Raw genomic sequence first — 12,780 nt, 5'->3', positions numbered from 1 at the left:
AACGAAACGCGCCGTTTTTAGTAAACTTTTCACCCGAAAACAAACAAACGCGCCGTTTTTTAGTAAACTTTTCACCCGAAAACAACTACACGAACCGTTTTTTAGTAAACTTTTCACCCGAACCGACCCCGAAAACAAACATATTTTTTGTAAACTTTTCACACGAAAACAACCGAACGAACCATTTTTTGTAAACTTTCCACCCGAAACGACCCCGAAAACAACCAAAACGAACAGTTTTTTAGTAAACATTTTACCCTAAAACAATCAAACAAATCATTTTCTTATAAACTCTTCACCGGAAAAACGAGATAGCCGGAATCCATGGCGGCGGTATGATGGCCGGAAAAACGTGATGGCTGGAATCCATGGCGACGGTGGTTGCCGTGGCGGCGGCGTGGTGCCGAAGGTTAGGGGTTTTGATCGGAATGATTTATGGGTGCGGTGGTTGAATTATTGAAGCGATTGGTGGTGAGATTTGAGAGATTTGAGGGTTTGAGTGATGAAATCTAGGGGTTGAGGAACAAGTATGTTTGAGGTTGATGATTTGAAGATGAGCTGATGATGAAAATGATGATGATCTGCTGCTGTTGTTGTTAGCTGATGATGAAGATGAGTATTATTATTTTTAATATTATTGTTATTATTATTATATTATTACTATTATTATATTTATAATTTATTAGAAGAAGATTACTAAAATACCCTTAATATGTTGGTATTATTACTAAAATACCAACAGTCAACTGATGGTCAACTGACGGCAGAGGTCAGAAGAACCCGCCGGAGAAACACAGTGGCGCAACATTCGCAAATTCTTTTTCAGTGGCTATTCCATCCAGCGACGATATAACCCAGGGAGGCAAATTGCATATTTCTCTTTTCTTTATATTGTGTTATATTGCTTAACATTATGCTATATTTTTTCGGCATTATGTTATATTTTGCGATCTATTGTGTCTTTTTTTAGTTATATTTGTGTCTTTTGTTCATTTTCGTCATTGTGTCTTTGATCTCGGCATTGTGTCTTTCCGTCGATTATTTATTTATTATTATATTTTTTTGAACGACAATGATGGTGGAAACATTTTAATTTTTTTTTTAATTTTTCGTGTTTTATCTATATTTGAGTTATGATTTTTATTTTTGAATTTATTTTTAAGAGATTTTCTATGTGGTTACAAATATTTCTCACACTTCTCATTGTTGTCTCCCTTTAAATTTTAACTTACCTAAAAAAACTATAACTACTCAATAAGACACTAATTTTTTTGGGAGGAAATTCTCAAAATAGTCCTTTGGATGAGAGAGAACTTTAAAATAGTCTAAAAGTTGTTGAAATTACAATTTTAGTCCAACCAAAATCATCTTCTTTGACGCATTTGGAATCGTGCCGCCAGATTTTGTTAACCAATGAGGTACTGCCACGCATAAGAGCAACCACATTTTTAAGTTAAAAAATCTGTCTGGGCCGTTATTTTTTAATCCAAATTCATCTCTTCAAAAACCATAGTTTTCCACTGAAATGTATCTGGCCCGTGAGTTTTCAAAAAAAGATGAAATTTGTATTTTATTTAAATTCATCTCCTCGGATGCATTTCCAATGAATTTAATCTCCTCATATGATTTTCAATAAAGTTTGAAAAAACCGATAATTTGTTTCTTGACTTTGTCCTGTTATATTTTCTCCCCTTCTATTAGTTGTCCGGTCATTCCTTCTCTTTATCATGAATTTACAACATAAATCTCAAGTACATCAAAGAAATTTAAGAGAGGTGATCGGATTGAAGTTGTTGATATGTGTTCTAGGTTCCTCGGTTCGTTTTATGATGGAAGCATAGTGTCACAGACTCACGGGTTGAGAAGAAGAACTACATCGTTCAATTCTGTACCCTGCTTGAAGCTGATCATTCGGGTTTTTAAGAGAGTTTGTGAAGGCCGATAAAATAAGGCCAAAACCTGCTAATGTTATTGCTACCGACTTTGTTCTCGATGAGAAGGTGGATGCTTTTGCAAACGACGGTTGGTGAGTTGGTTGACACCTAAAAGTCTGGAGCAAGTTTCATTATGTTAAGTAAATGAGAAGAACAGAACAAATAGTCGCCATGAATGTAGAACTTATCAAAATTTGGAGACCAACAATTAGAATATGATTTTTGCAATTGCCAAAACGTTTGGGCCGGGAAATTGGTGTTACTTGGGAATACACAAGTTGATGAATCCATTTATGGGTTTTGAACTTGAATCTTCAAGATCATGTAAGAGTAAACCAATGTTATGAATCAAAAGAGAAGAAACTTAATTAGGTTAGTGTCTAGAATCAAGTATTTGTTTAGCTGAGTAAGAGCAACCACAAATAACCTCATTCAAGTTTCATCATTTAGTTGAATGTTCGAATCTACTTTCCCTTTGAAGGTATGAATGTTATTTTATTATGTAGGGGCGTTTACATATATCCCATTCCTAAATTCATTTATTACATATTTATCCAACCCTTAAATATCAATTACATATATCCCATTCCTAAACCACATATATTACATATATCCCCATTTCATTAAAATTAACTAACTAAATGACTATTTTACCCTTAATGAATTAACTAATTAACTATTTACATATATCCCCTTCTTATAACATCAATTACATATCTCCCCAATTTCAACCCAAACTGAGATGGTGTTAAGACGGAGATATCAAATGCTAGGGGCGTTCATAGTTCGTTATAAAACCGTAGCGAACTCTTTGGTTTACGATTGATATAAAAAACCAGACCGAACCAAAATAATTGTTTATATCGAAAAACGAACTTAACTTTCGATTTGTGGGTTTTAAAATTTTAACTCGAAGCGAACGGTTTGGTTTACGGTTTATATCGAAAACCGAACCGAGCTGTAAGAATAGTATATATTTTGTTTTTATCGATATTTATATTTTTACATATAAACTATAAAAACGCTAACTTTTGATAGAAGTTGACCGTAACCTACTGCTAATTCAACTTCAAACAATTTGTTGAATTTCTTCCAGGATAGATATAAACCACAGGTTAACAATAATTATCATTAATAATAATTAACATTAATAATAACTAATTCACTTTTGATTTGTTTGAATTTATTCACATATTTTAGGCTGGCAACGACATCTTTTTGAATTTATCCACACTTTTTCCCGGATTGTTGACAAGCAGTGTATTCAAAATTGACTTACATGATGTGTGCAGCAAACACGTCGGCTAGTGTGTACTGTATTCGAAATCCACTTATGTGATGTTTGCAGCGTTCAATTTGAGTTTGCGGGGTATCTAGGGTTTGTGAAGCTGAAAGCGAACCATGATAATCGTATGTGTGTAGTATCATTTGATAGGAATTAGAAAAGGGTAATTGGGTAATTTGATTTTGAGAAGGGGAAATATGTAATTTAACTTTAATAGTTGGGTAAATATGTAATAAGGCTTCTTAAGGAGGGAATATATGTAAAAATCCCTATTATGTAAGATCTCTTGAAGAACTTTAAGCTTTTTTTACGGATGCTTCCTGAACCAATTCTCGTTTTTCTCTTATTTGTCCTCCATCACTATAATGCAACATCTTTCCCTTGCACCTTCCTACACCCAACTTACATCTTTTATTCCCCGAGTTTAGGTGGCATTATTGCTGTACTTGCTCACCATTTCTATCACCCTTCATTTACCATTTCTAGCATTACCATAATCATAAGAGAATAAACTTAATTAGGTTAGTGTCTACAAGCTGGTATTTGTTTAGTTGATTAAGAGCAACTGCAAGTAACCTCATTCAAGTTTTCATCATTTAGTTGAAGGTATGAATCTACTTTTTCTTTGAAGATATGAATGTTATTTTATTATGTAAAATCTCTTGAAGACCTTCAAGCTTTTTTTTTTACCCGGACGCTTGCTGAACCAATTCTCATTTTTCTCTTATTTAACCGATTTCTCCTTCACCTTCCTACACCAAACTTACACCTTTTATGCCCTAAGTTAAGATGACATTGTTGCTGAACTTGCTCACCATTTCTATCACCCTTCTTTTACCATTTCTATCTTTACCATAATCATAAGAGAAGAAGCTTAACTAGGTTAGTGTCTAGAATTTAGTATTTATTTAGATGAGCAAGAGCAACCACAAGTAACCTCATTCAAGTTTCATCATTTAGTTGAATGTATGAATCTACTTTGTCTTTGAAGATATGAATGTCATTTTATTATGTAAGATCTCTTGAAGACCTTTAAGCTTCTTTTTTTTTCCGGATGCTTGCTGAATCAATTCTCATTTTTCTCTTATTTGTCCTCTATAACTATAATGCAACCTATTTCCACTGCACCTAACTTACACCTTTATGCCCTGTGTTGTGGTGGCATTTTTTGCAGAACTTGCTCATCATTTCTATCACCCTTTTTTTTTACCATTTCTACCATTACCATAATCATAAGAGAAAAAACTTAACTAGGTTAGTGTCTAGAAGCTAGTATTTGTTACTTGAGCAAGAGCAACCACAAGTAACCTCATTCGAATTTAATCATTTAGTAGAAGGTATGAATCTACTTTTTCTTTGAAGGTATGAATGTGATTTTATTATGTAAAATCTTTTGAAGACCTTGAAGCTTTTTTTTTTCGGATGCTTGCTGAACCAATACTTATTTTTCTCTTATTTTCCCTCCATCACTTTAATGCAACTTGTTTCCCCTGCACATTCTTACACCCAACTTTCACCTTTTATGCCCTGAGTTAAAGTGACATTTTTGCTGAACTTGCTCACCATTTCTATCACCCTTCTTTTACCATTTCTACCATCACCGTAATCATCAAAGAAAAAACTTAATTAGGTTAGTGTATAGAAGCTATATTTGTTTAGTTGAGCAACAACAACCAAAAGTAACCTCATTCAAATTTCATCATTTAGTTGAAGGTATGAATCTACTTGTTCTTTGAATGTATGAATGTTATTTTATTATGTAAGAGCTCTTGAAGACCTTGAAGCTTTTTTTTTTCCGGATGATTGCTGAACCTATTCTCATTTTTCTCTAATTTGTCCTCCATCACTATAATACAACATATTTCCCCTGCACCTTCCTGCACCCAACTTACTGATTCTGAGGTGCTCAGTAACAAACTGATAATAAGTCATGTCTGAAAAGCAGTTCAAACCCTTCCAATCTGCATAATTCTCCTCTATATGTTGTAGATTTTCTTGAAACGCATTGAATCTAATCGCCTCCTCATCCGGGCTGTATAAGCTTTGTTGTACTTTTTCTTCCATTCCTCAAAACGTTTCCGGACAGCTTCCTTTGATGCCGCCATTGCTCCCTCCTGTATTTAAAAAAAAATTAAAAAAGATAATTTATTTGATTTATAACACAAGGTTCAAACCCTAATAACTTTTTAATAAGTAGAGGTGTACAAATCCGTTTAGGGTTTAGTCAACATATAATCAAAACCGGGGTTATAAATCTTGAACTGATCAAACTGGTTTGGGTCTTACAAACTTAAATTTAACCTACTAAAATGATTAGTTGGTGATTAAAGCTATGATTATGAAGGCAGGGGGTGAGCAACCAAATATCGTAACGACTTAACCAACCCAAACATAACTGATAACTGACATAACGATGGTTCAGTTTGAGGGATTCAATTAACGGGTAGTTTGATTCCGGTTATAGCTAGGCATGTAATAACCGAACCAAACCGATATAAGTATGTTTTGTAGTCACTGTATATACTAATATATTTATATTTTATATTTATATATATTAATGGCTAATTTTTCACATGGTTTAGCTCACAATTTAACCAACTCATGCAATTTATGTTCACATATTAACTAGCAATTTTTATCCTTTATATTAACCATTTAACCAACCCATGCAATGTATATGTAATACTACATAATAAATATAAGAAGTTAAAAACAGCAGCCATAATTCAAAATAGCAACATTGTTGATAATAAATTTACCTAACAATTCTAAAATCAATCAGATGAAGAGCAACAACAACGAGGTTATTTTTCACCTCGCATAGAGCCAGAGACAAAGGAGTCAACTAGGTCAAAAGAGAATGAATTTATTTCGATGAGTTTGGGAAAAAAAGTTTTGAGAGTTTTATAAGGTGAAGGGTTAGAATAAAAATATGTAGTTTTCTAAAAAGGCACAAGATAATGAAACGTGCATGATATAAATAAAATAAAGAAGTGCATTATCGTCTTGTGGCTAACGATTAATTTAAAAATTATTTATGGCTTTGATTTTTTATTAAAAACTATTTAGCCAATGGTCCCGGAAAGAGGGGATGGGGGATTCCATGTCACCATCAAGAAGATTTTGTGAGTACGATTTGATTTGATGGTTCAATCGATCATGGCCATGACCTGTGTATTCTTGGACCACCTTTTATCTTTATCTGAGTAGATTCGATTCATCTATCATTGGACTAGAAATTTTTATCCTTTATATTAACCATTTAACCAACCATTTAACGAGGTTATTTTTTGCCTCGCATAGAGCCAGAGACAAAGGAGGAGTCAATTAGGTCAAAAGAGAATGAATTTATTTCGGTGAGTTTGGGAAAAAAGTTTTGAGAGTTTTATAAGGTGAAGGGTTAGAATAAAAATATGTAGTTTTCTAAAAAAACACAAGATAATGAAACATGACATGATATAAATAAAACAAAGAAGTGCATTATCGTCTTGTGGCTAACGATTAATTTAAAAATTATTTATGGATTTGATTTTATATTAAAAACTATTTTACCAATGGTCCGGAAAGAGGGGGTGGGGGGATTCTACGCCACCATCAAGAAGATTTTGTGAGTACGATTTGATTTGATGGTTCAATCGATCATGGCCATGACTTGTCTATTCTTGGACCACCTTTTATCTTTATCCGAGTAGATTCGATTCATCTATCATTGGACGGTTACCTTGGGGTGTTACCCTTACCCTTACACCTACACATATCAATGTTATAAGTAATGATTGATGTACATATTACATGGTAATAGTGATAAAGTGGGCAAAGACACAAGAGAAAGAAAAACAACTTAAAATCTAGAACTCGAATAACAAAATCACAAGAAAAAAAACATGTCTAAACTTTACTATTAAGAATGAAATCCAAATTTAAACTTACAAAGTTTCACTTTTTATTTAAGAAACGTGTTCTTGAATAAGGTTAATCCTATAGAAACTAGTGGACTGGATAATTTACTACAAAATGGCATGGTGATGCACTGGTCACAAATGGAGGGTGGGTGAGCATTATCATATTGTAACCAAGATTGCAAAAGTCGTTGGGCGGATCTTAAGCGGCTGACCGGAAAGTTGGGTGTAATCGGAATATTTAGGGAGTACTCGGAAATGGTAAATAAAAGAAAATTAATTTTTGGAGATTATATATATGTCAAATATCATTTTTTTCTAATATTTATAACAAAATAAGTAATATCAATATAAATAAGAGAAATACATTTTAAATACTAAATTATTCTAAAATGTGCTAATCATTTAATTAAAAAAGTGATATTGTTTTTTTAATATTTTGGAAATATGAATCAAGTTTTATTTGTTATGTCAAAATCGGTTTAAGTAAACCGATTAATTAGATGTGATTCTGGTTGAGGTTGACCAACTTTGATCGATTCTTGGTAACTAGACGGAGTTAAAGAAACTCACCTCGACACCATACTTTGTAGCGAGTACCCAGCCTTATAGACATACTTTTACAACATTGATTGTAACATATGCTAAAGAATATGAAAAGAACGATATAAAACTTAAAGAAATTGGAGGGGCTAGTGTGATAATATTATATAAGTTTGAGATGATGTTGCAACATGAAGGAATAACAAGGAGTCCTTATATAATTTCTTATCCATTAAAACCCAAGCCACTTGTGTTTTCACAGCCGTAACGACCATAAGCAACAATCCTCCATCAAGTGTTTAACTAAGAGTTCGAAGCAATGTAGTTCTCTTGACGACGGAAACACCTATAAGGTAACCAGTCCACCTTGAACTCGTAGTTTAGTTGGGTTTTCTTTTTTTAAGTTTTAACAGTTACAAAATCTGCAATTTAACTTCTTATATCAAATCTAACACTTACCTAAGACATTTTGGATGCATTGCTTCAATGCATCTTAAAAATTGATTATTTACAAAATTATATTGCACAACGTTTGATTAAACTTCGTTACACGTTTCCCTTTAGTAAGTGATGGAATGATTATTTTTTTTTTTAAATAGAGATCATTCGTTCATTCACCATAAGCAATAAACAGTACACTACAATTGAATCATTATTTTAGAATCGTAGCACTAATAGTGTAGAGGAGAAAGGACACGTATACTTGCGAATTTGCCTTTAGGGAATGTGTTATGTATGCCACTGAGAGAGAGCATGAAACCCGCCATCGTTGCAGAATGAGCGCAAGATCTGGCGTGAAACCACCACGAACATGCGCCAAATTGGGTGCAAGGCCGAAGCTGTGAGAAGCGTCGACCCTAGGGAAGGTGACCTTCCTAGACCGGAAGGCCCAAATTTTTGTTAACAAAAAGAAACATACAACCCATTTTATAACACAATTACCTAAATCATTTAAACTCATTTTTGTAAAAATAAAAAAACGTTAAGGGCCGCCCATACCATAACCCAGTTACCCAATTAAAGTCCATTTATAAATTTAATTGTTTAAACATGATAAAAAGAATTTACACTATTATTTACTTACTTACTTAGAGACCAGAATTTTATACGCTCTTGGCTCATAAATTTTAAGAATGTCTGAAGACGTCCTTGGCGATGAGTAGCTTGGCAAGGCTGAGGGCATAATAGTTTTTTTTCTTTTTAATTTGATAATACAATCAATTTTTTCACTCCACTAAACTCTACAAACACAATCACATTTCACTCATCATAACACATGTTTTTGAATGTAAAATGTGAAGGTCCCTTTTACCAAGGTGACACTTGGATATCGTAAAATGCCCTTTTCACATCACCCGACTCACAGCCATATAACACATAGTGTAATCGAAGGTTTTTAACCTTTTCTTAAAATGTCATGAGAAGTGGTTATTGATTTTTTAATTAGTGGTAGTGATGACGGTAGTTGTTTGTATGCGAATCATCACGAAATTAAAAAAAAATCATTAAATGAATCATTAACCACTTTCATAAGAATGTGATTATTAAATCACTTTCGAAGTAGCAGTATAAAATGTGATGATTATAACAATTGGGATAATCATTTCAATGCGTTATTAGGCCCTTCGTAGTGGGTGTTTTCAATGGGTCATATTCCTCTAAAACGCCCAGGATCACCACCCGGGTGGGGGGGGGGGGCTTTTTGAGAATTTTAGCCTTCGAAAAGTCTCTAGGCCTTAGGTGGCCCGGGACCAAGGAGGATTTTGAGCCAATTGAGAGAAAGATTTGAACGTTTTAAGAGAGTTTCACTACGTATGATCTTACATGTTTAAAACTTTAAGTATACAATATAACCACATTACTTTTTTTTTCCTAAACAAACTTTACAAATGTTATTGCTTCTTTTTTTTAATTTAAATAAAGATAATTTAAATTTAAACATTTAAATAAGAAAATCAACAATAACATTAATTTTATGATGATGCATAAAAAAAGATTGACATTATACTCCTAATCCTCATGGAGATTCATAGAGCCCCATTACATAGTTTTATAAACTTCCATTTACAAAAACAACCGGAAAGAACATTAAAGACCTTCTCAGGTTGTACCATGAAAGAGAAGTGAAAGTTCTTGTTCTATAGACAACCAGAGGGAAATTGTGGGCCATACGACTCTCCTTCGACGTTCCAACAAGATGACACCGCACGTCCTTGTTCTCGCCCGTGATAAGCCAAGTTAATGTCCACAAGTTTGATCCCTTCACAAGGCACGATTTTGCTACATTGGATCTTTACTGCAACCTTAGAACTCGACGTACCACGCACTTTTCTAAATGTCACGTTTCTTATCTGAACATTTGATTGTGCCTAAAATCAAGAATGTTAAAATAAATTATCAATTATTTTATAAACACGAGATATTCTAATAGGTGGAGAGTTACCTTATAATTGCAACGGGCCGTTGGGCAATATTGTTGGTCGATAAAAATCGGGTTATTCACGTTAACCATGGTTATGTCATCAAACATAATATCCAAAGCAAGGCTAGGATTAGAGGGTGCCCATGTTTTAATCCTAAGTCCATTTTGGGTCCCGTATAATGTTGAGTTACGTATAGTTATACCGGTTACAAACTCTTCGTTGTGGGACCCACCCAAGCTACCGATGCTAAACCCGTGTCCAGGCCCAAACTGTACTCCTGTCACCGTGATATCGTGACTGCCCGCTAGAATTGACACACAATCATCACCGGTCATTATGGTTGAGTCTTGGATCCGGATATGCTGCGAGCCACCGATGTGGATACCATCGGTGTTCGGGCTATCCTCGGGGGCACTGATCCGAATATTGGACATGTTCAAGTTGCGTTATGCAAAAAGGTTGAAATGAGCATTCTTGCTGTTTATTGATCGAATGTGACTTATTCTTGAATTGGTAACAAAATCAAGCCGCATGGTCTAGTTTCAAAAGTAAAATTCCAAATAAGAAAAAAATACACATATTAAAACAAAATATATGTTAGAAAATAAACAAAAGTAAAATTTTAATATTTAAGGGGATTCACTTTCTATTCTTTATAATCTTTAAAATATATGAAAAATATGGATAAAGAAACTCACCCCATTTTTTATTTATATATTTACTAGTCCATAGTTGAATAATGATTTTGTTATATTTATAAACTTATTATTCACTTTTTATACTTTCTTGCGAATGAAAAAACAGTGATAATCGTAAGAGAATCATTCATTGTGTATTATTTAAGACTATGTGTAGTGAAGGGCTACAAATTAAAGAGATTTGTGTTATGTAACGCCCAGTCAGTAATGAAAATTTTTTGTTTTAGTGGTATAATAATCTTGTAGCCCAATCTATATATATATATATATATATATATATAGGGTTGGTATCATTTAAGAACTCTAAAAAAGTTAAGAACTCTTAGGAACCCTTAAAACCAAACAATTTTTTAATTGTTTTTTATATATTAACATTATTTAAAAGTAGTTTTATCATATTTTATATAAAAAAATTTGATTACATATATTAATCACAAGTTTACATATATGTAGAATTTATGTACTAACAAATTTACATATGTCTAAAATAAAACATAGATATATATAAAAACTAAGTTTCAAAATTGTAATCGTAGATATAGATATAGAAAATGATAAAGCTACTCTCAAAGAACGTTAACATACAAATTTTTTTATAAAAAACGTTAGTTTTCAAGGGTTCCTTCAAATTCTTAAATAATTTAACAGTTCTGTAATGATACTCATCCTATATATATATATATAGGTGGGTTATAATAAAAAGAAGTAGTTTTCTAGGAAGAGTAAGAATAAATCTAAGCCTTTGGATCTATGATCTAGTAGTTGAGATTGATAGTTTCCTAGGATCTAGGATTTAGGCTAAATAGTTTTCTAACTCTAAATTTTATGTTATTTCTACTCTTCTTACAAAACTATGTCTTTTTATTTTAACTCTTTTCTATATATATATATATATCACACAAACATAATATTATAATAATTTTTAATATTAATCGGGTGGGGGTGAGGGTTGGGGGGGGGGGGGGGTTGGGGTTTACAATAAAAAACTTCCCAAAAGTGAGAAGTGGACTAATTGAATATAGCTAAATATAAAGAATGAGATGCGGGTACATGCCTCTTAAAAAATGAATAAAATTTAAGGTAAAAAATATTTTATTATTATATTATATTTACTAGAACATGATTGCTCTAAAAATAGTAAAAAAATCACTTTATAAGTGTGTTTGATTCCTTTAATCATTAATACATTAACTTTTCAAAAACCGTTACAATCATGCGTAATAACTACAAAATTAAAATAAAGATAATGATTAAAAATACATTAATATGCACACTTTCCATATTCTCAGTATCCAATTTTTTGTTTTTTACCAAATTATTACGTTTTTCTTGTTAAGAAAAATGGACTTACAACAGGAAGAGTCTTGCAACGAGAATTGTGGTTACAGTCATTGTAATGCCAGGCAGCACCGCCGTGACCAAGCAACGAGCCACCGCCTCCTATCGTCAGTTGATCGATATATTTGAAAGTAATCCAGTGATCAACAAAAAAGTTTGCTGGATTATTTGAAGCTTCTAACGAACCCCTTATAATAAACTCCATAGGTCCCTTACACGGTCCGATGAACATAACCGCATCAAGCATATACGTCCCTCTTGGGACCACAACCCTACCTCCACTTCTATGATTACACACATTATTCCATGCTGAAATGAACACCTAGTAAAACCCGAATAATATATTCATAAATATTTAAGAGTAGAATATTAGCTTTTCAAAAATAAAAATAAAATGGCTAGAAGAATGTACCTTGGTGTTATCAGTGATTCGATTGGGAACTGCACCGAAACGTAATACGTTGAACGTTGGTGGAACGGGATTTCTGTATGCGGCGCTTGCGACGGATAGCAGCAAGGGAATGAGATGGATGAAGAAGAAAGAGGCCTTCATTTTGTTCTTTGTTTTGGTTGTTTTGATTGTGTTCATCTCAAAACACACTTTATATAGGACTATAGAGAAAAGGTTATTTATAAAGTTGACTTATTTAGTTGCGTAAT

The 12,780-nt window shown here is 33.0% G+C and overlaps 1 pseudogene across 1 annotated transcript; it reads right to left on the bottom strand.

Moving 5' to 3' along the window:
• Positions 1-9,783: 9,783 nt before the first annotated feature.
• On the bottom strand, positions 9,784-12,780 carry LOC143558510 (exopolygalacturonase-like; annotated as a pseudogene). The gene is made up of 4 exons (XR_013139752.1): positions 12,533-12,780; positions 12,134-12,442; positions 10,105-10,620; positions 9,784-10,030 (listed from the first exon to the last, which is right to left on the bottom strand). The product of XR_013139752.1 is annotated as an exopolygalacturonase-like (transcript).

This window comes from Bidens hawaiensis, unplaced genomic scaffold, assembly GCF_021521415.1.
Source record: "Bidens hawaiensis isolate Kalapana, Puna unplaced genomic scaffold, B.hawaiensis_p1.1 tig00019550_1, whole genome shotgun sequence".
In the NCBI taxonomy this organism is placed as follows: Eukaryota; Viridiplantae; Streptophyta; class Magnoliopsida; order Asterales; family Asteraceae; genus Bidens; species Bidens hawaiensis.
The sequence above is the reverse complement of the archived record's forward strand: the minus strand, read 5'-3'. Positions and strand labels throughout refer to the sequence as shown.